The sequence below is a fragment of the Ursus arctos genome, unplaced genomic scaffold, assembly GCF_023065955.2.
Source record: "Ursus arctos isolate Adak ecotype North America unplaced genomic scaffold, UrsArc2.0 scaffold_6, whole genome shotgun sequence".
NCBI classification, from domain to species: Eukaryota; Metazoa; Chordata; class Mammalia; order Carnivora; family Ursidae; genus Ursus; species Ursus arctos.
The window spans coordinates 9,708,164-9,734,401 of NW_026623078.1; the positions used below are offsets into that span (position 1 = coordinate 9,708,164).

The 26,238-nt window shown below is 33.8% G+C and overlaps 1 pseudogene; it reads left to right on the forward strand.

Annotated features, from left to right (window-relative positions):
• Positions 1-22,326: 22,326 nt before the first annotated feature.
• LOC113268141 (protein DBF4 homolog A-like) lies at positions 22,327-24,187 on the forward strand (annotated as a pseudogene).
• Positions 24,188-26,238: the final 2,051 nt, after the last annotated feature.

Genomic DNA, 26,238 nt, shown 5'->3' on the forward strand with positions numbered 1-26,238 from the left:
CTGTGTATTATGTTAGAAAGTATTGAGAGGACCCAAAGACTCCATAATATGTACAACCATCTTCCTTACTACTGCCAAAGTGCCTCAGAAAGGCATATAAATGAAAGTCACTTACATCACTCTGATTTCCCTGTACATATTTAGAATATATTGTTTGTATTGGAAACAGAATATTGATAAATGTATACAAGGGCTAAAGTAATTTAAAATACCTTGAGGAATTTAAGAGAAATAACGTAGTATCAGTAATTACATATTTCAAGAAACAAAAGCTACATAATAGTAAAATTCAAAACAGAAATCTTAACAGGCAATAGAAAATCAAAACTACTTTAACATTTAAATATTGTGAGCATTTTTACTATAAACTTTCTAATATTCTAATTTGTTTCAGAAGAATAACTTAAATTTTCCATTCATAATCAATAAAGTGTTTTTCTTTAAGAATGAATATATTTTCAAGAATAAACAATCATTTAGTAGCAGTCAGTTTAGTGGTGATACTAATAACAGTACTAGTAATAGTTGGAGTAGCAGCGACCATCACTGAAGAGCTCTGGCCAGTTACTGTGCTGTTAAATAGACACAAGTAAGTTAGAGTGGAGTCTTAATTTAATGCACAAGTTACTGAACTCCAGAGCAAGCATACTCATCTCTGTGTGAACTCTTATTATTGTCTCTAATTCTACAATTGAAAGCATATTTAATTCTGGACTTTCCAATGGAAAAAAAATACCGAAACAAAACAGACAAGTAGAAACTTGGCGTACCTCTAGTGTACCTTCTCTTACCCAGGCAAATATGTAAATTACTAGTGCTTGGATAACATATTGCACTTGACGCAATAATTTGGGGTAGGGAATCAAGATCAATAAGTTTCTTCTTTTTTATTATGATATATTAGTCACCATACAGTACAGTACATCATTAGTTTTTGATGTAGTGTTCCATGATTCATTGTTTGCGTGTAACACTCAGTGTTCCATGCAATAGCAAGATTGATAAATTTCTTAAACATTATTAGAACTGATAATCTTTGTTAAAAATTTATTCTTTTATTCAAGTCTACCCATCAGTCGTGTATAAAATACATATGTAGGGAAGAATAATCTTAAAATTATGTATACAGAAGAAATAATTTTAAGATACAAAATGTAATATATAAGAGTTTATGGTCAAATGCTCTTGTTATTAGAATTAAAGCATAGACTAAATGCAATAATGCAAGTATTGTTAACTGAATAAGAAGAAAAGAGATGTATTTTAGACTGTCTTGTATAAAGCAGAAAAAATTGGATATTTCTGTCTTCTAAGAATTGTGCAGATTAGAAGTAAAAATAAAGTATAAATTTTTTGCTGTGAGGAGGATGTTCTTCAAGATTGGACTGGAGAAAATGTATTTTGGAACTTCTGGAAATAATTTAAAAAGATCAGCTTAGGGATTTGAAAATTACAAAAAGAATAAGTAAGGAAGAACTCATAAAAATCATTTATTGGAATCATGAAAGTGGTTAAATGAGATATTTTCTGTGGCAGGTTACAATCCCACCCTAGGAAAAGAAGAACTCTGTCTTCTTTAACCCCATTAGCTCCTTGAGTTCTTTTAACACACTTTCGCTATTCAAGTACATTGAGCAAACAGCATCATAAACAAAATAAGAATAGGAGTAGGAGGAAAAGGAAAAGGGAAGGAGGGCTCTTATCTTTCATTGGTTGACCTATGTCTGATTGTTTCACCTCTATCAAGACAGTTACATTAGAAGATTATAGATAAGTGCCATTGACTCATTTACCCCTAAGAGACAAGCAAAGGAGCTGGGCTATACTTACAGTTAGCTCAACTACTTTTACTAAAGAAAACAGATTTATTAAATAAAATCATTACCTGGGTCATATATTTTTATATACACTAAATAATCTCTCATTCATAGACTACTTTAAACAACAAATTCAAATATCTAATAAAATCTTATGTATGTTTTTTTTCCCAAAAAGAAAAAAAATGTGGCAATTATAATAATTTATGTTTTCATACACAGACTGACCAGCAGCACAAGGCTGGCAACAAAGTGAGATAATCCTAAAGAGAACTTTAGGAAATCTGTATAGTATGTGAACCTCTCCCTCTCCGACCACTGATGCTCCTCAGAGCTGGACTTCGTGGAGGTAACATTAGAAACACTGCCACATTCGGACTATATTTTAGGACAGCCTCATGGAAACTGATGGACTGAAATAATTTGACCATACTGAAATCATCCTGGCCTGGGATATGTGGACTGGCCATCTTGGGCTTTCTCATCACACCAGAATTTCTGCACATAGGATGCTGCTGTGATGTTGCTGTCACTTTGCAAGTTTGGGTTGGAAAAGTCAGTCTTGTACAGTATTTTGAGTAGCTTCTAAAGTGTGAATGGTGGTTTCTGACTCTTGAAAACAGGCTGCAGAATATGTATTGCCATATAATTAAAAGTTACTTTTATTAAATAAGCAAGGGTCAAAAGGGTAAATGGGAAGTCTGCCTAACTTTAGACACATTGGAGGGGTTCTCAATAGACACTCACACTTGTGGCCAGCTGCATTTGGCTATACTCCCAAAGCCCCCAGAAGTTCTCTTGGACCTCAGGATGCTTTTAGGAGGACTCACGAGGAGGGTCTGAGAATTTCTGTTTAATTCATTTCCACCTTCTTTCCTTTGCTTTCTACCTCCTTTATCAGTGCCTTATCACACAAACCACTTCAAACACATGACACAACAACAACGACCAAAAAAGGAGACATGATAAAACAAATTTACACTCAAGTTCCAATGATAATTTATTTATATGAAGGCATAATATTAAAGAGTAAGTAATGAAATGCCACACACATCCAGCACATTTTCTTCTTTGTAAGAAAATAACTGTGGCAGCTTGTAACCTTCAAGGCTTGTTTAAATCATCTTATAAATGCAACTGACCTCAATTCTTTCCAGTTTAAAAAAGATACGTGATGTATTATACATTTCTATAGTGACTTCATTGTGTTAAAAAAATGTGTGATCTTCCATTGTATAATAATAACCATATTACATTTTGTGGGTATCAGTTTATTATTTATTTAATACTCTCCACAAAATTATTAGTGTTTTTCTTATTATTACATTTTAAATATAAGGAAATTAAAAGACAAAAAAGTTAAGTGTCTTCTTGAAGCTCATCAGTCTTGAGTTTGTACATTACAGAGTAAATATTTAAATCTAGTTGTGTCTGATTCTGGAGCCTTGTTTTAATGACCATCTATTAATTACAACAATAGATGAGAACTTAAGGATAATATGGAAGTGTAAAGAGGAAAATAATTAAAATTTTGGTCTTCATGATAAAAGTAACCTCTTTAATTTTAACAAACGGTTCATATATAGAAGCAGAGGATTAATTTTACCAGCTTATCTTTGGACACTTAAATCCTGTCAAGAACAATTAATTTCCTTATATTCTTGAGAGAGATAAACACAAATAGAACTGTTCACTATACACTTTTGGAAGTTTGAAATCCATAATTTTGTCTGTCCTGCATACATTTAAGATCCTATGACTTCAATGTAAGACAAGAAGTTTGTTCTGATACCCTTGGTCAAATTTGGAAATCAGTTGAATGTCTTGGCAGCTGAAGGCTTATTTTATCCTCAAGGCTATCAGCCACTCTGTAAAGCCAAATTTATTTGTTTTTATTTTTGCGCATTCACTCTAGAATGAATTCTATTCCTTTATACAATCTGTTTGAAAAGAAACATAGCTCTAGTTGAGGATGGGAGAAATCGCTTCAACAGGTTTATTTTCCATTAGATTTCCCATCTACTGCCTCTCTTTATTCTTACTCTCAACAAAGCCATTTATTAGAAAGGTATAAAAGCTGTCTTTCAAGAACTGAAGATAGAGCAATGCACATTTTTATCTGCACAGTGTGTGTCTATCGTGCATGATTAATTGGAGGTTTTACCTATGAACGAAATGATGTAGGAGATTTTGTAAATACTCATTTAATCGTATGAAGATCAAAAATGTATGTCTTAGTTCTCATTCCCTACGTGTCTGTTTGTATGTAAATCTCATACTCGGTCCTTGGCAGCTCTTCTCTTTAACCCCTTTGCACTACATTTTCTATCTACAAATTCAAAGTGTGTGTGATAGAGGCACTGACTTCAGGAGGCTAGAACTGCTGTTGTAAGCCCGAGGGGCAAGTCAACCTCCAAAAAAGAAAGAAAATATCTGAAGACCTAAAGCCCCAAAGGAGTTTGACTTATGTATGTATACTACTGAAATGTTATGTATGTCTCTGTCCTAGCTTGATTAATGAGAAATTGCCTTAGGTGTTAATTTTGTTTCAATTTGTGTATATTTTGAAAGGTATTAAATGAATTGTTACTGTCATATAGCATTAAACTAATAATTTTCAAGATGTTATATGGAAGAGATTTGCCCTTTTTTCAAACATCTCATCAAATAAAATTGCCAATAATCAAGAAGAAGTTAATTATTCTATTAGTTATGTAATCAGATTTTTATGTATCAAAATTATATATTAAACATAAAAAGTTTATATAATCTTTTCTCTATATTTCCCTTTTCAATAAATGAAAACTTTCTGTGATCTCACCAATTAAATAATTCTCTAAATATTTCTTATCACAATACTTTTTCTGTCAGAGTCTACAATTTTCCCAACCTAATCCATTCAAGTTGCTAAAATATTCTTTATATGAATTAAGCAGCGCTTTTCAATACTTACTATTCATAAGATACTGTGGTAAACACTGCAAGGGAGGCAAGTTTTAATATATGATGTCCAACCTTCAGGTAGTCTGGTAATCTAGTGAGGAAAATAAAGAAATGTACATGAGAAGAAATTAATGCTCAGACCATAAACTATAAGTGATTGTGTGGAAAGTTAAAATGCCTTCTTTGAATCACTTTTTTCCATCATGTACCTTCAGTTTTACTGCCAACCATTCCATAGGTCTCATTTGTGTGCATTTATTGTTGTCATTTCTATTTCCCTTCTTTTCATGTTTCATCTAACCAACATTTGCATACAGAATAATTGTCCAATAAGAGCAATTTTATTGTAGACTCCTGGAGCTGAAATTTGTCTTAACACTCACTTAGAAACTGTTTCTTGCTCATCCTTGTATTTACTCCGCACTTAAAACAGAAATTATCACATGGTAGAAACAGTTATTTTCATTTGCTGAATTGGGTGGCTAAGGTTCTTTTCCCCTCCATAACATTTTCTGTGATTCTCCCTCATTTTCAAAATGTTCTCAAAATTATGAGACTAAAGTTTGAGGTCCATTATTATATGTGTTCAATTATCCTTATCAACCTTATCTGATATGACTTCATAGAATCACTCTGCCATTTCAACCAAATCATTGTCTTCGTTATCCCTGGAATATACTATTTACCTTTTATAGTCTTTGACCTTCTCCACACACTGTTAAATCTAATGAAGTCTCGCCTGTCCTTCAGCAGAAAAAAAAAAAAAAGAATGTTTGTGGTATACACACACATACACACACATGCACTGGAATATTATTCAGCCACGAGAAAAAAAGGAAGTCATGTCATTAGCAATAACTAGGATGGACTTTGATGTTATTATGCTAAATGTGTTAGAGAAACACAAATACTGTATTGTCTCACTTACATGTGGAATCTGCAAAGCCAATCTGATTGAAACAGAGTAGAATGGTAATTACCAGAGCCTGGGGGGTAGGGAAATTGGGGAGATGTTGGCCAAAGATACAAACTTGCTCTTAGAAGGTGAATAAGCTCTGAGGATTGAATGCACAGCATTGTGATTATAGTTAACAATACTTTTTTTTTTGTATTTTTGAAAGGTACAGTAAATCTTAAAAGTTCTCACCACAATAAGAATAGTAATTATGTGACATGATAGTTGTCTTAGCTAACATTATGTTGATAATCATATTGAAATATTCCAAGTATTTCAAATCAACTTGTGTACACCTTAAACTTACACAATGTTACTTGTCAAGTATATCTCAATTTAAAAAGGATGCTTGTAAAGGATTGTTGAATGAATGAGAATCTTCAGATAATTTCTGTGAAGCTGAAAGAATTCTGAGTAGCATCTATTAATTTAGTAGAGACATGTCAACACTTATTCATCAATTGATTTGTTTTAATTATTATTAATCAAAGCCTTACTATTCGCAAAATTCTCAAGATTCAGAAATTAATAAAATAGATATGACCTCTGTTTTCACAGACTTACAGTCTAATGGGAAAGACATTGAATGAATAAGCACATGGAATGTCTATAACAATCTTCACTTTCCTACATAGCTCTTATAATTGTATTCCTTTAAAAAAAAGTTTATTGTTTTAATTTGATGTTCTCTAATTCCAGCAAAATGAACATTTTAAAATTAATAATTAATTGATGATTTTATTTTTGTAAGCAAATAAGGATTTATCTTTGTAATTTATTACTCTTTTTCCCAGCTTCAATGATATATATATGACATATAATATTGGGAAAGTTTAAGGTGTAAAACCTGTTCATTTTATACATATTTAGTGTTCGCCAACACCATCATCGTGTCACATAATGACCATTTCTTTTTTGTTGTAAGAACATTTAAGACTTACTCTTTGAGCAACTTTCAAGTATATAATAGGGTACCATTAACTAAAATCACTATTCTGTACATTAAAACCCCAGAATTTATTCATCTTGTAACAGGAAGTTTGTTCCCCTTAAATAACTCCCAATTTCCCCCAAGTCCCAGCCCCTGAAAACCTCCATTATAGTTTCTTTATCTACGACTTGATTTTTAGAATCCACATATAATTTAGCTCGTACAGTATTTGTCTTTCTCTCTGACTTATTTCACTTAGTTTAGTGTAATAAAAATACAACCTTGTTGTTGCAAATGGCAAAATTTCCTTCCTTCTCCTGGATGAATAATATTTCTCTCTTGCTCTCACTCTCTCACTCTCTCTGGCTCTCTCTCCCTCTTGCTCTCTCTGGCTCTCTCTCCCTCTTGCTCTCTCTGGCTCTCTCTCTACCATTTTTACATATATATATAAACCATTCATCTATTGTTGGAGTTAGATCATTTCCATATGTTCGGTATTATGGATAATAGCCATGCAATGAACATGGACATGTAGATGTCTTTTTGATACCCTGTTTTCATTACCTTTGGATATCTATACAGAAGTGGGATCGCTGGATCATATAGTAATTTTATTTTTGATTTTGGGGAAACCTTCATACAGTTTTGTAGCTGTAACAACTTTCATTTCCACCAACAGTGCACAAGTGTTTCCTTTTCTCCACATCTTCACCAATACTTGCTATCTTTCATCTTTTTGAAGATAGCTATTCTGATAGGTGTAAGGTAATAGATACCTCAGTGGTTTTGATTTGCATTTCCCTGATGATTAGTGATGTTGTACACCTTTTCTTATACCTGTTGGCCATTTGTATGTGTTCTTTAGAAAAATGTCTATTCAATTTCTTTGTCCATTTTTAATGAGTGTTTTTTTTTTTTTGCTATAGAGTTGTATAAGATCTTATATATTTCCCTACTAACTCCTTATAAGATATATGATTTGTAAATATTTTCTCCTGTTCCATAGGTTGCCTTTTCAGTTTGTTGATGGTTTCTTTTGCTGTGCAACTTTTTAGTTTAACGTAGTCCCACTTCTTTATTTTTGCTTTTTCTGCCTCTGCTTTTGGTGTTAAATCAAAAAAAAAAAAAAGAAAGAGAGAAAAGAAAAAGAAAAAAAATCATTTTCAAGACCAATGTCAAGGGAACTTTCTCCCTAGGTTTTATTCCAGAAGCTTTGAGTTGATTTTTATGTAAAATATAAGATAAATATCCCCTTTCACTTATTTGCGCATGGCTATCCAGTTTTCCCAGCACAATTTATTAGAGAAACTATCATTTTCCCATTGTATATTCTTGACTCCCTTGCCATAAATTAATTAATCACATTTTTGTGGGCTTATGTCTGTGCTGTCTTTTCTCTTCCATTAATTTCTTTCTTTCTTTTTTTTTTTAAAGATTTATTTATTTATTTATTTATTTGACAGAGAGAGAGAGAGCCAGCGAGAAAGGGAACACAGGCAGGGGGAGTGGGAGAAGAAGAAGCAGGCTTCCAGCGGAGGAGCCTGATGTGGGGCTAGATTCCAGAACACCGGGATCACGCTCTGAGCAGAAGGCAGACGCCCTTGTTCCATTAATTTCTGTGCTTGTTTTTATGCAATACCATACTATTTTGATGACTATAGCTTTGTAATACATCTTAAAATCAGAGTGTGATGCTTCCAACTTTGTTTTTTCTTACCATTGTTTGGCTGTTTGGGTTTTCTATGGTTCCAAACAAATTTTAGAATTTTTAAAAAATTTCTGTCAAATACGCCATTGTAATTTTCATGGAGATTGCACAGAGTCTGTGTATCACTTTAGGTAATATGGACATTTTAACAATATTAATTCTTCTAATCCATGAGAGTGGACTGTATTTCCATTTATTTGTGTCTTCAACTTCTTTCATCAATATCTGTAGTTCCCAGTGTACATTTTTTTTACTTCTTTGGTTAAATGTATTCCTAAGTATTTAGGAATGCATACTTGGCCTCAAAAATTGTTGGGAAGTATTCTCAACTCTTATTTTTTTGGGAGAGTTTGAGAAGGATTGGGATTATGTCTTCTTTAAATGATTGCTAGAATTTGCCAGTTGAAGCCATCTGGTCCTGAATTTGTTTGTTGGGAGGTTTTTAATTATTGACTCAATTTTCTTACTACTAATCAGTCTGTTCAGATTTTCTATTTCATTTTATTTCTCTAGGAATTTATCCATCTCTTCTAGGCTGTACATTTTGTTAATACATAGTTGTTGATAAAAGTCTCTTATTATCTTTCCATTTGTGTGATATCAGCTTCTTTAGCTCCTCTTTCATGTATGATTTCATTCACTCGAGTCTCCTTTTTTGTCTTCCTAAGTCTAGCTAAAGGTTTGTCTATTTTGTTTATTTAAAAAAAAAACAGCTCTTAGTTTCACTGATTGTTTTTATTGTTTTTCTGATCTCTACTTCATTTGCTTCTGCTCTGATCTTTGTTATTTCCTTCATTCTACTAACTTTGGGCTTAGTTTTTCTTCTTTTCTAGCTTCTTGAGAAATAGGTTGTTACTAGAGATCTTTTTCCTCAATATCAGTGTTTATGATTGTAAACTTCCCTATTAGATCTCAGTTTGCTACATAAGTATTGGTATTTTGTATTTTCATATTTATTTGTCTTAATATACTTTTTTATTTTTTTTTATTTTTCTTTGACTCATTGACTGTCCAAGAGCATGTTTTATTTTGTTTTGTTTTTAAGAGCATGTTTTTAATATCCACATAATTGTGAATTTTCAGTTTTCTTCTTACAATTTATTCTAGTTTTATACCATTATGATTGGAAAAGATGCTTGATATGATTTCAATCTACCTATATTTCTTAGACTTTTTTTGTGGCCTAACATGATCTATCCTGGAGAATGTTCCATTTATGCTTAAGAAAAAAGTATATTCTTTTCTCTTGGATGGAATATTTTATAAATGTCTATTTGGTCCATCTGATCTAATGTATAGTTTAAGTCCAATGTTTCCTTACTGATTTTCTGATTAGATTATCTATCTGTTGTTGAAGTAAGGTATTGGAGTTCTCTACTATTATTGTATTACAGTCATTCTCTATCTTCAGATCTATTAATATTTACTGTATATATTTAGTTGATCCCATGTTGTTTGTATAAATATTTACTAATGTTATATCCTCTTGACGAATTGAGTCTTTTACCATTATATAATGAACTTCTTTGTCTCTCATTGCTGTCTTTGCCTAAAGTCTATTTTGTCTGAAATAAGTATAGCTACCCGTTTTCTTTCAGTTTCCACATGCATAGGGTATCTTTTTCCATTACATCATTCAGTCTGTTTGTCCTTAAAGTTGAGGTGAATCTCATTTAGGCAGCATATTGAGAGAATTTAGTCTATTTGCATTTAAGATCATTTTTTATAGGTCTGAATTACTATTGCCATTTTGTCTTTTTATTTGTAATCTCTTTGTTCTCTTGTACTTCTCTTGTCCTCTTCCCTTGTGATTTCATTTTTGTGCAGTGAATGCTTTGATTCATTTCTCTTTATTTTTTTTTCTATAGACTATATGTTTTGTTGTTACCATGAGGCTTATATAAAACATCTTTTATTTACAACAGTCTATTTTAAGATATAACAAGTTAGATTCAAACACATACAAAAGCTATACATTTTTACCTTCTCCTACACATATTTTATGAATTTAAAGTCACAATTTCCATCTTTCCACATTGGTATCCTTTAACAAATTATTGTAGTGCTAGTTGTTTTTAATACTTTTGTCTTTTAACATTCATACTAGAGTTATGAGTGATTTATCCACCACCATTACAACATTAGAGTATACTGAATTTAACTATATATTTACTTTTACCAGTGATTTTTATACTTTTATGTTTTCCTATTACTAATTTATGTTCTTTTGTTTCAGCTTAAAGAACTCCCTTTAACATTTCTGTTAAGGTAGGTCTCACAGTGATGAACTCCTTCAGCTTTTGTTTCTCTAGAAAATACTTTCTCTCTCCTGCTTGTGGGGAGCAAGGTGAGACAACCCTGCACAGAGGACAGCACACCTGGAGAGGGTCTTGCAAGGTAATTGTATAAGATTAGTCATCAAGAAAATGTTGGGGAAAGGGCTGGCAATGAGTGCTATCACCATTTCAGATATACATTCTTTGAAAATATTCTTGCATTTGTCACCCAGAAGGTATTCCTATGCCTGAAATATGATTTTGTCACCTCCCTAAGCCACATTAAGTTGGGGTGAGTTCATGATCTTTTCATTAAATGCTAAGAAATTTAAATTTTATAGTGCAAGTGATAAAAGGACTTTAATATTTTAAGGTAGGGGAATCACGTGAATTGGAACAATAATTCTGGTAATCATCCAAAAAGTTAGATGGGAAATGAAAGCATCAAGAATAGCACCTGTTAGGAAGATGGAGAGTGATTAGGGAAATGGAGGTGAGGAAATGAATCTCCTTGGAAATCCAGGAAGCTAAGTGGAGAGAACTTGGTGGCTAAAATAATGTGAGAAGTATTATGTTTTCTAATTTAAGCAATTAAAACTTTTAATCATGAGTGAAATTGTGATAGAGGAAAGGGTATAAGGTATAGGAAATAGTGGGTTTCATTCAGATTATATAAAATATAAAGTATTTATTCAACTTCTGGTTGAACTATGGTGTAATAATAGTAAGCATACAAATATATCTACAACCATAATAATAACCACCTCAGGCAAGATAAATGCCAGCATACTAAATTTTCCAATAAAAAAGGAGAATTAAGAATGTCTACATGACTAATTTTTAGCCACATTTCTATAAAGACTTCTAATCCCAAACTAATTGTTCTGCCTGCTAACTTGCCAGTGGGTTTGGGGATTGCACAGCCTTTCAAAGCAGCAAAATGACTCTCACATACTGATTAGAGAAAAGCATTCTGCTCCTCCATGTCTACATACATCTCTTGGTATTCTTTCAAGTCCATGCCTTTAATACTGTAGTTAGTTCACAATGAGTAACTATAACATCTTGGACTTCTCCCCTGAGTGGTTCTAGGCTTCACAGATACATCTCCAGTGGTCTGAATGATATCTTCTTTTGTATATTGCTTTGGTTAGGCTTTATTTTCTTATGCATTGCGGAAACATCAACTCCAGATGGCTTAGGCAATAAAGGACTACACATCAGAGTTAGGAACAGCTTCAGGGTTGGTTTGATTCAGCAGTTCAACAGTAACACAGAGACCTAATTTCTTTCTGTCTCTCACCCAGCTTTTCTTAAGACTGGTTTCCCCTTACGGTCACAAGATGAATGCTAGCAATTACCTTGGCTTTCTACTTTGTCTTTGGGGAGAAAAATTTGCATTTATTCTCTCTCACAGCAGTGGAAAAGTGCTAAGGCCTTTGCAACATGACTTTATCTTGTCCTATTTCAATGTCTCTTGGACAGGCTCCCAGTCTGCCAGCAGTCATGCTTCTTGGACAAATGAGAGCCTTGTATTCCTGAGAGGAAGATGTCTTCAGTAGACACTCACTTGCTGGTAAGGACTATTTTCAGGTAGTTTACATGGGAGGCATTAGGACTGCTCCTTAGTCTTTGGTAATATGTCTTGTGATAGTAAAGATTTAGTGTAAACTGTGTTCTCCTCTGACAGAATTTAACTAAATAACATGAGTAGATCTTGTAACACTTTTCTTCATCCAGAGAGATGTAAAGTTGTTCTTGGAACCTTTTTCAGACAGGCAAGGAAGTTTCATTCCCCCATAAACCCTCATTAAAAGTTTTCTCCACTGGGGTGCCTGGGTGGGATCTATCAGCTAAGCACCAGACTCTTGGTTTCGGCTCAGGTCATGATCTCATGGGTCATGAGATGGAGCCCCATGTGGGGCTCCGCATTCAGTGGGGAGTCTGCTTAGAGATTCTCTCCCTCTGCTCCTCCCCCTACTTGTACACACACGCACACTCTTTCCCTCTCCCTCTCTTTCTCTCTCTCTCAAATACATAAATAACACCTTTTAAAACAAAGTTTTCTCTAGGCTCAATGGTTAAAAATTGGTCATATCCAACACTGAAAGAGTAAAGGGGCATGAGAAATGGGAGTTTCTGACTAGCGTGGGTCTGGGCTACATCTTAGAGCCAGAAGTAAGAGCTTCTCAGAACAATATGAGCTGTTGTCAGGGAAGAAGGGACCTGACCAACAGTTTAGGGTGATTATGAAAGCAAGGGATTTGGGTGTTGAGAAAACAACACCCAGACAGTCAAATAATAGACCATTCTTACTTTATAAATCTAAAACCGAATGCTGCATTTTCTCCCACAATTAGTCTTTCTCTTCTAAGTTAATAGCAACACAATCTAGTGCGAAAGAAAGAAGAAAGAAAGAAAGAAAGAAAGAAAGAAAGAAAGAAAGAAAGAAAGAAAGAAAGAAAGAGGAAAGGGGAGGAGAGGAGGGAAGGAAAGGGAAGGGAAGGGAAGGGAAAGGAAAGGGAAAACAGAAAAGCCTTAGAGACACTCTTGTACCTTCGTATCCCTAATACTCCAGTGTGGTTTTAAGCGTATTCATGTGGCTCCAGCTCCAATCTAATGTTCTCTCTCCAAGCTCACTGCAGAGCATCTTTGACCAAGTCTGTCACAGGCCTCCCTAGCATGCCTCCATATCTGCTGCTCCATACTCCATTCTCCACAAGTGAACATAGATTCCTTGCCTGCCAGAGCTCAGGCACAACCAATAGAATCAAGATGGGGAAATATAAAATGTATAGAAGAACACTCTTGAGATATAAATTACAAATTTGCCGCTATTCCCTCACCACCACCTGCAATAAATAAAAATGGCCTTGTCTCCTGTCATTAGAAGTGACTTCTCACTCAAATGAAAATTTGTCAGTAAATATTCCACCTGATGCAAGCTATTTTTCAAGTGATCAAACAATATATCATTGTTTGATTTACTTGCAAACTTTATCAATGGTGAAAGAAGTTCTCTTTCTTCAAAACAGTTAAGCCATTACCTAACTGTAAAGCTGTTTAGAAATGCTTACTGGGTTGTAGTTTTAAACAAAAAAACAATTAACTGCAGACCTCAGCAATAATTACACAAAATAACAACTATTATCAAGGTAAATTACAAAAGGGCATCAATACTGACTAGTCAGTAAGATAAGCTTCAAACTGTTATAGTAAGTGAAACTGATTCTGGTTAGGAGGTATATGTGTATTTCATTGATTTTACATCTCTACAGATTTAACAATGATGTAATGATTGTTTGTGCATCTGAATTTTAATGACTATGTTGTTATCCATTACTATTTTTTATGTCAGTCAATTTGAATTCTAGCCCTGATTTGTAAATACCAAGTGTGTAATTTAGAGCAATTTGTTAAGCTTTTCTGAATTTCAATATCTTCATCTATAAATGCTTACTTTCCAGTGTCGTTGAGAGACACTCAATAAATATCCATTATGTTTAATGGATCTAAGCAAATACTGAGATCACTTTGAAATTAAAGTTTTCATATTATACCAAAATTAGCATTTTTAATAATTTATATCCATTTTTAAAATATTTTATTTATCTATTCATAAGAGACAGAAAGAGAGAGAAGCAGAAGCAGAGGGAGAAGCAAGCCCCCTGCAAATGCAGGACTCCATCCCAGGACCCTGGGAACATGACCTGAGCCAAAGGCAGAACGCTTATTCAACTGAGCCACCCAGGCGCCCAATTTATATCAATTTTTTTACACCTCAGTTTTCTCCCTTTTTTTCTGGTTTTACATCCCTAATCTATTGAGCACATTTTTGTTAGACAATTACAGATATAGATTATTCCCCTTACTAGCCATAAACAATTGAATGAAGAAAGGGAGGCAGAATGAGGTGGGGTCCCTTCACCTTGTAGTCTTTTAATATGCAGCTGAGAGGATTTCTTTTAGAGCTAGTTCCAGTGTGTTTCTTCCAGCAGCTTGCCTTCTTTTTTTTTTTTTTTTTTTTTGGTCACTTGTATTGCTGCTGTCATATTTATGTTATTATATAAACAGTGCCTTTCATTTGTTTCATTTTTTTGAAAAAAAAAATAAAGGAATGAGAAGAAACCTATTTATGGGTTTACTAATATGTTAGGCATTTCAAATTATTTTCTCATTTAATAATTGAAATACTCTAGATAATTTGACAAACTGCTTTTTTCTCCAAAGGAAATACTCTTTCCATAATTCTGAACTAGTTTTTTTTTATTTTGACTTGAATGGAAGGAAGCTTTATCATTTTTTTAAAAGATTTATTTATTTGTTTGTTTGAAAGAGAGAGAACGAGCTGGGGGGAGAGGCAGAAGGAGAGGGAGAGGCAGACTCCCTGCTGTGCAGGGAGCGTGATACAGGGCGCAATCCCAGGACCCTGAGATTATTACCTGAACCAAAGGCTGCGCCACCCAGGTACCCATGCTTAATCATCTTTATATGATTCAGAGAATTACAAAAATTGTAATTGGCACAGGAATTCATATTACACAAATATTCATTATTTAATTATTATTTATTGAGTGCTTATAATATGTCAAGTATCATTTGATATGATTTAAATGTATTATCTCATTTCAGGTCAAAATGAACCCTTTAAGGTGATACTGCTTTTCTCCTCATTTTGCAGATGACAATGATTTAAAAAGTAAATAAAAGAAACGAGTCACTGAGAAATAACACATCCTGTTCAAACTCATATGGACAGTAAATAATAGAACATACTCTGAATGACAGTGCCATGCTGCCAACAGTAAATGACTCTATTTTCTTATTTTCAGAATTTTTTAGTAACGAGAATTTTTCCTATTCTCTTTATGATGTTGCAGATAACTATTAAAATATGTAAAATGCACTGTCTTGTCAAAGACAACAAAGTAAAAACAAAAAATAAATAAAGAAGAAACAATACTACCATGCAATCGAGAAAATTTGATTATTTTCCTGCTTCAGCCAGTAAAACAATAATGGAAAATAATTGCTTTTGCTTCATTAAAATAAAGAAGCTGGCCAGATTATGTCTATAGTTCTCTCCAGCTCTAAAATTTAGGATTGTCTCTCTTTGACCCATGAAAATTATGTAGCTTCATAAAAGTCCAGTATTGCTAAAAAGATTATCCATGTAACCAGTCCTCCAATGGAAGATAGGGATTTCACTATCCCAGAAATTTCCCCTTTATTGTCAATCACCCATCCTCATCCTTCTCAATCACCAGTCTGGCCTCTGTCCCTGTAGAAATTTATATAAATGAAATTATGCTGTACATGCTCTTTTATGTCTGGTTTACTTACTCAACATAATGTCAGGGACAGTCTATATTGACGTATGCATTACCAATAGACAGATTTTAAAAAATTAGTCCATTTATAACAGTTAATTTTTCTTCTTACATCTTGTATTAGCTCAGGATGTTTTAACAAAACACCATAACCTGGGCGGCTTACATAGAAAGTTACTTTCTCAGAATTCTGCAGTCTGAGAGTCCAAAATCAGAGTGCTAGCATAGTCAGTTCTTGGTAGACTTTCTTTCTAGCATGCGGATTGTTGCCTTCTTATTGTTTACTCACAAAGCAGAGAGTGAGATCTCTAGTGTCTATTCTTATATGGACATCAATCATATTGGAAAAGGGCCCCACTCACATAAGTACCTCATTTCCTTAATTATCTCCTTATTGGTTCTATCTCCAAATGCAGTTACATTGAGGGCTGGGATTCAACAAAATTTGGGAGACACAATTCAATCCATAACACATATTGACCAACAGGTGGTTTTCAGTTAGGAGTAATTCTGATCAAAATGCTATGAACAATCTGCTCCAAATCTTTTTCAGAACACATGTTTTCATTGCTTTTAGATCCATTCAAGAAGCAGAATTCCTAAGTTGCTAGTTCCTAAGATAGTGTATGCTTATGATTACTGAAAAACTACCAAATTTCTTTCCAAGGTACTATTTACACTCCAATCAAAAATTTAATAAGGTCAGTAGTTCAAAGTCCTCAAAATGCTTTTCATTATCCAGACTTTTATTGTTAGCCATTCTAGTGAAAGTGATGTGATATTAAATTGGGGGTTTGCTTTTCATTTATTTGGTCTCTAAGGAAGGTGAGCATCTTTCCAAGAGTACTTTGGTTGCTCATATACCTTCTGTGACGTTTCTCTTCACATCTTTACACATTTTGATTGGGATTTTTTTTTTTTTTTACTATTTTAATTGATTTTTTTCTAAATATTTTTGAACATTTTTATTTTAGATACTGATTATTTGTCAGATATGTGTATATGAATATTTCCCCCAAAACCTTGGTTTACACACAGTTTATTTCTTTTTCAAGTTTTTATTCAAATTCCAGTTAGTTAACATATAGTGTAATATTGGTTTCAGGTATAGAATTTAGCGACTCATCACATACATATAACACTCAGCAAAAGTGCCCTCTCTAATACCTATCACCCATTTCACCCATCTCCCCATCCACCCTCAGTTAGTTCCCTATAGTTAAGAGTCTGTTTTGTGGTTTGCCTCTCTCTTTTTCTCCCCTTATCTTCAACTGTTTTGTTTCTTAAATTCCACATATGAGTGAAATCGGTCAGGTATTTGTCCTTCTCTAACTGACTTATTTCACTCAGCATAATACTCTCTGGCTCTATCCATGTCATTGCAAATGGCAAGATTTCATTTTTTTGATGGCTGAGTAATATTCCCTTGTGTATATATATCACATCTTCTTTATCCATTTATCAGTTGATGGACATTCAGGTTCTTTCCATAGTTTGGCTATTGTTGATAATGCTGCTATAAACATCAGGGTGTATTTATCCCTTTGAATTTGTATTTTTGTAACCTTTGGGTCGATATCTAGTAGAGTAATTTCTGGGTCATAGCGTAGTTCTATTTTTAACTGTTACAGGAAACAACAGATGTTGGTGAGGATATGGTGAAGGGGGAATCCTTGTGCACTGTTGGTGGGAATGCAAACTGGTGCAGCCACTCTGGAAAACAGTATGAAGATTCCTCGAAGTTTAAAATGATCTTGTTGAGGCTTGGTTTTAGAATTTCTTAAGACCTTCAATAGCTGTTATTTTAGTACAGTTTCTTATTCTTAAATGTGGTCATTCTACTGTCTTATTTGAATACTTCATGTATGTAGTAAGATCTTCCCACTCTGACTGGTCTGAAACTCCAATGTTTCCCAGTGTGCACAGCCTCTAGCATTTTCATTCCACTCTCAATCCAAGCAGCTGCACTTGTATGACCAAATGACTCAGCCAAAGGTCCTTGAGGAATGCTCATGGAGATTTCCATCTTTCCCTCCCCCGGCTCTGGTCCTTCTCTAATAAACTGCCCTACGAGATCCAGGTAATTCAGAACCCCTACTAATGATTTCTGTCTCCTTGGTACAGTTGGAATATCACATTCTTCTTGTGCTCCATGTTTATACATTGTTTCAACTCCAGGAACTTTTATCTGTGCAGAGATCCAAAGAATATATGGGTCTCACCTCATGAATTTCCCTTCTCTGAGAAATAGTCCTATGCTTATCATTTTTTAAGGTCTAAAAATAGATGTTTTGTGTATTTTGTCAATTCATTTATAATTGCAGGGAAATTCTAGTACAGTTATTCTATCATAGGAGGTAAAAGTAGCCATTTTTTCAAAATATAAGTGAATATTTACCCAAAGAAAATGATATTAATTGAAAAGATATATGAATTCTTATGTTTACTGCAGAATTATTTACAATAGCCAAGATATGGAAACTATATATATATATATATATATATATATATATATATATATATATGCAGTGGAATATTGTGCAGCCATAAAAAGAGATCATGCCTTATGAGACAACATAGATAGACCTAGAGGTTATTATGCTAAGTGAAATAAGTCACACTGAGAAAGACAAATACCATATGATTTCACTCAGATGTGAAATCTAAAAAAAATGAATAAATAAAAAGAATCAACCCTATAAATGCAGAGAACAAAATGATGGTTGCCAGAGGATAAGGCGTTAGAGGCCGGGGAAAATGTATGAAGGGGGAGAGGTATATACAGACTTCTCATTACAGAATGAATAAGCCATGGGAATAAAAGACATAGCCTATAGTCAATAACATTGTAATAGCAATGTAAGAAGACAGATGGTAACTACACTTGTGTAGAACATAGCATAATGTATAAACTTGTTGAGGGATGTCTCTGTGGCTGTCAGTTGACTTCATCTGCGTTCAGCTCAGGTCGTGATCCCAAAGTGGTGGGATGGAGCCCCAGATCAGCTCTCTGCTCAGCAGGGAATCTGCTTCTCCCTCTGCCCATCGCCCTGCTCATGCTCTCTCTCTTTCAAATAAATAAACTTGTTGAATCACTATGTTTTATACCTGAAACGAATGTAATGTTTTGTGTCAACTATATCCAAATAAACTAACTAAAAATATTTTTTAAAAAGATAATTCGCAAGAGAGCTTGATATCCTGCTCAGTCAATCAGAGTCACCAGTTTTTCTGCACAAAAGTGTATGTCCTTCCAAACTATCTTAGTTACTTTGAAGGGAAACTAAATATAGTCAATTGTTAATAAAGTCATCTAAAATAAACTTGAAAAAAATATACATATATATGTGTGTGTGAATACATATTTATGTTTAAATTTCTCCTTTCTTAGATACTCAAAATACTAATATTCAAATTATGGATATCTTTAATCTGATTTTTTTTAATCTAATAATACATCATGGGGAAATTGCCATAATAGTCCACAGAGATATTTTTACACTTTTTATAGCATGGTGTACTACATTATATGGCTATATCATAATTCATTAAACCAGTATTCTATTGATGGACATTTGAATTATTTTTGATGTTTATCATTTAAAAGTAGTGTTTAAGAATAGTCTTATGCATTGGGGCGCCTGGGTGGCACAGCGGTTAAGCGTCTGCCTTCGGCTCAGGGCATGGTCCCGGCGTTCTGGGATCGAGTCCCACATCAGGCTCTTCCGCTATGAGCCTGCTTCTTCCTCTCCCACTCCCCCTGCTTGTGTTCCCTCTCTCGCTGGCTGTTTCTCTCTCTGTCAAATAAATAAATAAAATCTTAAAAAAAAAAAAAGAATAGTCTTATGCATACATTTATTTATTCATATTTTTGGCAGTTTGTCTTTGGTATAATTTCTTAGAAGTGGGAATGCTGGGCCAAATGGGTAAATTTTACAAATATATACACACACACACACACACACACAATATCATGTGTATATAGTATAATATATATATAATTTTTAAATATGACAAATTCTCTTTCACTGGTGGTACCAGTCCCATTTTGCATTCCCACTAGTAATACGTAAGAGTTAAACACACTTTGTAGAAAGTCCATTTATATTTTAAAAGAGATACTGAATAAGCAAATCATAGAATAAGAAGGAAATGTTTGCTAAAATTCTTTTTTTTAGTTGTAGACAATGAAATCCATAAGTGGTCATCACCTTGTTGAAATAAAGTGTGTTCAATCCTTTATTTTTAAATGAAACAAATGAATAATCCAGAAGAAACCTTATTGAAATTTTCTTTTCTTTTTTTTTAAGATTTTATTTATTTATTTATTTATTTATTTATTTATCAGAGAAAGAGTTCAAGCAGCACTAATGGCAGGCAGAGGGAGAAGCAGACTTCCCGCTGAGCAGGGAGCCCGACTGGGGACTAGATCCCAGGACCCTGGGATCATGACCTGAGCTGAAGGCAGATGCTTGACCGATTGAGCCACCCAGACATCCCAAAATCTTTTCTAGGAGACCATACATTTCTAGTTTTACTAAACTTCTTAAATAAAGGCTTTTATAGCCTGGTTACATCTAGCTAACATTTAGAAGAATACCCAAATACACCCCTATGTGGAGCATAGACAGCAGATTCTTCAGGTGTGGGTGAGCCTTTTTAAAAAGTATTCCACCAAAATTTACTTGGCTCTTGCATTCTACCATAGCAGTCAGATTTTTACCAGCCCAAGAATTATTCAGCTTACATCTCTCTATTCATATTCCTCATAATTAGGAAGAAGCACCTGTTTCTAGCCTTCTCTGACAGCAACTGTCAGCTGCAGATGGGATATTGATGATCGAGGAAAATGACAGATTGCTTAATGCCAGTGACTGAACACCACATTGAGGAGTCTTATACAGATACAATATCTACATTTTACATCTGAACCTTATAATGGCTTATTTCTGTCAGATTTCAGCAGGAGGGCTTACAATTTCTTTTAGAATAAAACCATGAATATATGATTAGACATAACTATAGCTATATCTCAAGCTCTTTCTGTATCAAAATCAAATACTAATAATCAAACACCTTGTTTCAAGCAAGATGAGTCATTCACAAATTTGTCAGATTATTTACTCTATGGTTTCCTTTTATATTACAAAACTAGTCTAAATCAGACAATACATAATGAAGGTTTATATATTATTAACTCCAACCTAACTTCTAAATTAAAGAAGGGAATGGTTACTGGAGCTTTCCTTTAGAAAGTTACTTATTTTAGCCTTTAAGAAGGATAAGATACATAGAGGGAAGAGAATCTCAGGGACAGATATATGGTGGTTCTGATAATTACAAAAGCTTCAGTTGTGTATTTGATTTCAAATCATATATGAATTATTTAATTAACACTAAGTTTACATGCAGGAAATGTGAACGCAATTGAAACAAAGATCTAAAAGTGTTAATTCCTTACAAGTTATGTAATTGAATTCTTTTTCTTTTTCTGAAGAACTACCAATGTCTTATTGCACATGAAAATAAAGAAGAAATAAAATATGTAGCATTCAACTTAGAGATAAGATGGGAGAGGCAATATCTAATCATATCTGTTCTAGTTAAATCCCTGATGTATTCGTATCGTTATATAGATGGATATACATATAAAATATCTACAGGTGAAAAGCAATAGGGGCATTGTTATAGTTAAGAGTGTCTAAAAATAGTTGGAATATTATTAAGTCAAGGGAAAAAATGCACTAAAATTTATGTTAGGTTTATTTTATTTTTATTTTCTTTGTTTTGTTTTTATGTTTTTTGCTTTTACACTAAATCAGACCGTCCTTGGAGTAAAATAATTGTGATGAGAAATCCTACAATAAATAAGAATTACCTTCTCCATTTAAATATTGCATCAGAATAACCTTTAGAATGAATAGTAAAAAAAAAAAATCAGCAGCTTCTCTGATATGACTCTGGTTTTAAACTTTTTAACATTTCATATTTACAGAAAATGTGCAGAAATATCACCAAGAATTTCCGTACATTTTACCCAGATTCCTCAAATGTCAACATTTTATATGTGCTTTATCATATTATCTATCTGACCTATTTATCGTCTAAATTTTCTTTTTTCTAACCCTCTGAAAATAAGTTGCAGACCTGCGTTCCCTTTGGCTTAATTATTCTAGTATGTGTTTCCTAGAAACAGGAACTTTTTTACATAAAATAGTAGAATTATCAAAATGAGGAAACTACTGGTAGTCTGTCGGTGGGGAGAGCGGCATGCCCGTAAATCCGCCTCGGGGAGCAGTGTTTTCGTGGCTGTTTAGCGTGGGACGCCCTCTCTGGACCCAATGTATCGGTACTTTGGCAGCTGCCATGAATTCTGGAGCCATGAGGATCTACAGCAGAGGACATTTCCAGGTCAAAAATGAAAAAAAAAAAAAAAAAGCAGAAAAATCCAAATATAAGCCACTTTGGGGACAAGTATTTTACAGTGACTCACCTTCTGTCACCATATCTGGGAGGGCAAGTTGAAGAATTTCTCGGGAAAGATATTGGATATCTTATTCCAAATAAAAAGGAAGCTAAATTTGCACAAACCGTAGGAAGAATTGCTTCTGTACCAAGTCCAGAATGTGCATATACGGCACAAAGCGCTTCACCTCATCCTACCCATGATGGAAGTTCTATTGTCTCCAGATTCAGCGTGTTTGAGCAGAGGAAAATCATTGGTTGTAAAAGGTATCAAGGACTATGATTTTATTCTTTCAAATAGTATATTATCAAATGCTGTGTCATGGGGAGTAAAAATTCTTCATATTGATGGGAAAAAGAGTAGGCATGGGCACCCAGAGAGCAAGAACAAGTGGACTCAAAAAACCTTTTGTAAAGATGGTACAAGCCAACTTTATAGACCATTTTATCTTCAGCTGACCAATACGCCTTTTATAAATTACTCTAATCAGAAGCACCCCGGTCCATTTGATGTAGATAAGCCATTTAGCATCCAAAAGCAAGCTCAGAATCCAAACAGATGGCAGTAAATGTGGTGGAATCCCGATTCAACAGCATTTGAAAGAGAAGAAAAAATGATACTGTGAATACCGCTTGCAGAAATATGAACCTCTTGAAGCTCCTCTTCCAAGTGAGCAACACAGAAACTGCACAGATTAATCACTACCAAGGTGTTGATGATATTGTATCTAAGTTAATTTTTGACTTTGTGGAATAGGAAAGGGACGTGCCTAAAAAGAATAAAATACAGTATTTGATCCCTTTCTCGTATTATTGCAACTGTCCTGAAAAAAAATCTGAACCAAAAGAAAAGCTAGAATTGCAATATATTTCTCAGAAAGACTTCAGAGGAAATAATATACAAGTAATTGAGCAGAGTTTCCTGTACGAAGAAACAAGGGAACCTGAACAAAAGTGTGTGTTTATTTCACAATAAGCAAATTGAGAGGACTTGATGAAAAAGAACCAGTGTATGTTCCATGTTAAAAATCCAGCAGAATATGATATAAAACAAAATTTTACAAATCTACCTCCACATAAAAATGAACAGGGATGCATTCTTGACATTTTTGAACATATTAATAATAGCTGAAAATGACTTAGAAGAACTAAGGGCAGATTACTGCCCATGTAAGCTATAGACATCTGTACAAGTTTCTAATGTCAATACAGATCACACTGCATCTCAACCAAAACAAAGTCAGACATTGCTTTTTCAAGCAAAGGACCTGAAGGAAATGGACCTTCACCCAATATTTGGTCATGATTCCAGACTGTTAACAATAAACAGTTCACAGAAGCAGCTAACAATTCAGGCAAAGACTCCATTCCAAAGTCCTCCTGAGGACCCCAATGAATGTGAAAATCAAGAATATGGGTAGTTTAACTTTTGGTAAGATCCACTGGAAAATGAAACTATTATTAGGAATAAATAAAACAGAATCTAGAACCAAGTGTGGAATTTGATAAAGAAAGAACTGAATTTCTTATTATACAAGAAGGAAACAAAATTTGTACCTCTCCAGTACAATCCCTACTGGACTTATTTCAGACTAGTAAAGAGAAGTCAGAATTTTTGTGTTTCACAAGCCACATTGAAAACAGTGGTGTATGGGATGCTTTAGATATTTGGGAAGAGAAAAATTTAGATAATCTGTGGTCAGTGCTTTACTCTTCCTTTCAACTTCTGCAACTTTACTGGCTTTTAGACCTAAAAAAATAAATATCTTTCAGAAGTGAAAAAAATCAGAAAACTACTATTGTTATAATTCTATCGGTCAATATGTAGACCTTATAGATATTTTTCCCAGTTGGCAAATGAATAAATACACTCAAAAACAAATTCATTTTTTCCATTTTCCTTTGATTATCATTTACTTTAAGTTTTCTGTTTATTTTAAAGCATTCACAACAATTTTTCTGTATTTTTCTGTTATTATAATAATGAAAAAAATTGATTGGAATAAGACATTTGTACATGGCCTTCTCACATGCATCAAGAGAAAAAAATATTACCCACTCTGGCTGAATGGAAACTTCTATCATTCCACATGCATTATGTTTCCACCTGACAGTGTTTTTCTCTTATTTAGTGTAACCAACCCACACACAAGATTTGGGATGCCTCAATAAATAGTCCTTTTTTTTAAACCTGGAGCCTCAATATGTAGAGAGATACAAAGAGATAAAATAGATGGAAAGCAAAAGCTCATTTCTATAACTTCTATAACTAAATAGGAGAATATAGACTGAAGTCTATTAGTCAATGAGAATTGCTAATAAATACCTCAGAATCAGGAAAGCGTAGCACTTCTTACAGGCAAAGTGGGGCAACCACATGCCTTTTCCTAAGGGAGGAGCTTCTATAGAAATGTCACATGGGCTTTCAAATTCAAAAGTGCTATGAATGAGATACCTTGAACAAATCTTCCAATGAAAGCACTATTTTAGAAAACATTTTTAATTGTAATTACTTCCTAGACTAAATTTATAAGCAAATAAATAGAAATCTGACACTAATGAGGAGCAAATCACTGGATTGGAGGATAAACCAAAAACATTTAGCCAGCAGAGAGTAAAATAGATAGAATACAAGACATAAGACAGAATCTGTTTTTGATGTTTGACTACTGACACTTTCAAGCCCAACGTCTCCCCAATTCCCTTTTGCCCCATAACTCATCAGGCTGATTAGAGAGTCCAGGAACTCCTTCCTTTGAAAATAATGCAAATTCTGCTTGGGAACCCTAATGTCAGTACAGCCCTCACCAAAAAAATAAAGCTACTGACTGGCATCTTTCTTCATCAAGCCAGTTTTGATCAGTGTGGGTACCACTGTGTTTTCCACGGAGTGCCTTCTGATGTAAGTAATAAACCTTTTTTCATATCTTCTGGTTTAGATATGATATCATCAGTCTTGACATCTGAACCAGTTTTGAGTAGATGGGAGTGGGAATTGATTCTGCTTTCCATGGGGGCCGTCAAAAGATACATGAAAAAGAGCAGACGTTAGGTTGTAAGCTCTCTCCTTCCCATTGGATTTAGTAAGAATTTTTAATAGTTTTATGCATAATAAAAAATTTTTTTAAAGATTTTATTTATTTATTTGACAGAGATAGAGACAGCCAGCAAGAGAGGGAACACAAGCAGGGGGAGTGGGAGAGGAAGAAGCAGGCTCATAGCGGAGGAGCCTGATGTGGGGCTCGATCCCAGAACGCCGGGATCACGCCCTGAGCCGAAGGCAGATGCTTAACCGCTGTGCCACCCAGGTGCCCCCATAATAAAAATTTTTAAAGTAAATATTCCCCAAGTTTACTGTCCCCAAATTCTTTCATCATATTTCCTTAAGAATATAAACTTGGATATTATCAGAAATTAATAACCTGATGTTACTATGTTTTCATTTTCATGATTATCGGATGAGTCTTTACTAGCTATGTTTTTTGAGATTTGGTTTTTGCAGAGTCAAAAACGAAGCAGGTGTCTTAAAATTAAGCTGCTGGTTTTATTTATTTATTTTTTCTATCACATGCCATCATTTAGAAATAATGATCATAGACTAAACACCAGGTTATTAATCAGATCTTTTTTAGACCATGAAATTCTGACCTCTCTCTTTTCCACCTGAATGACTTGGTATTACTAAACTACAAGAAAAACTTAAAGAAAACTAAACATATTAAAAACACATGTAAAAACATGTTTTATGTTTAATAAGTTTTAAAATTATTTTTAAATAGATGATTTAAAATGCCTTTGAAAAGATAACTTTTG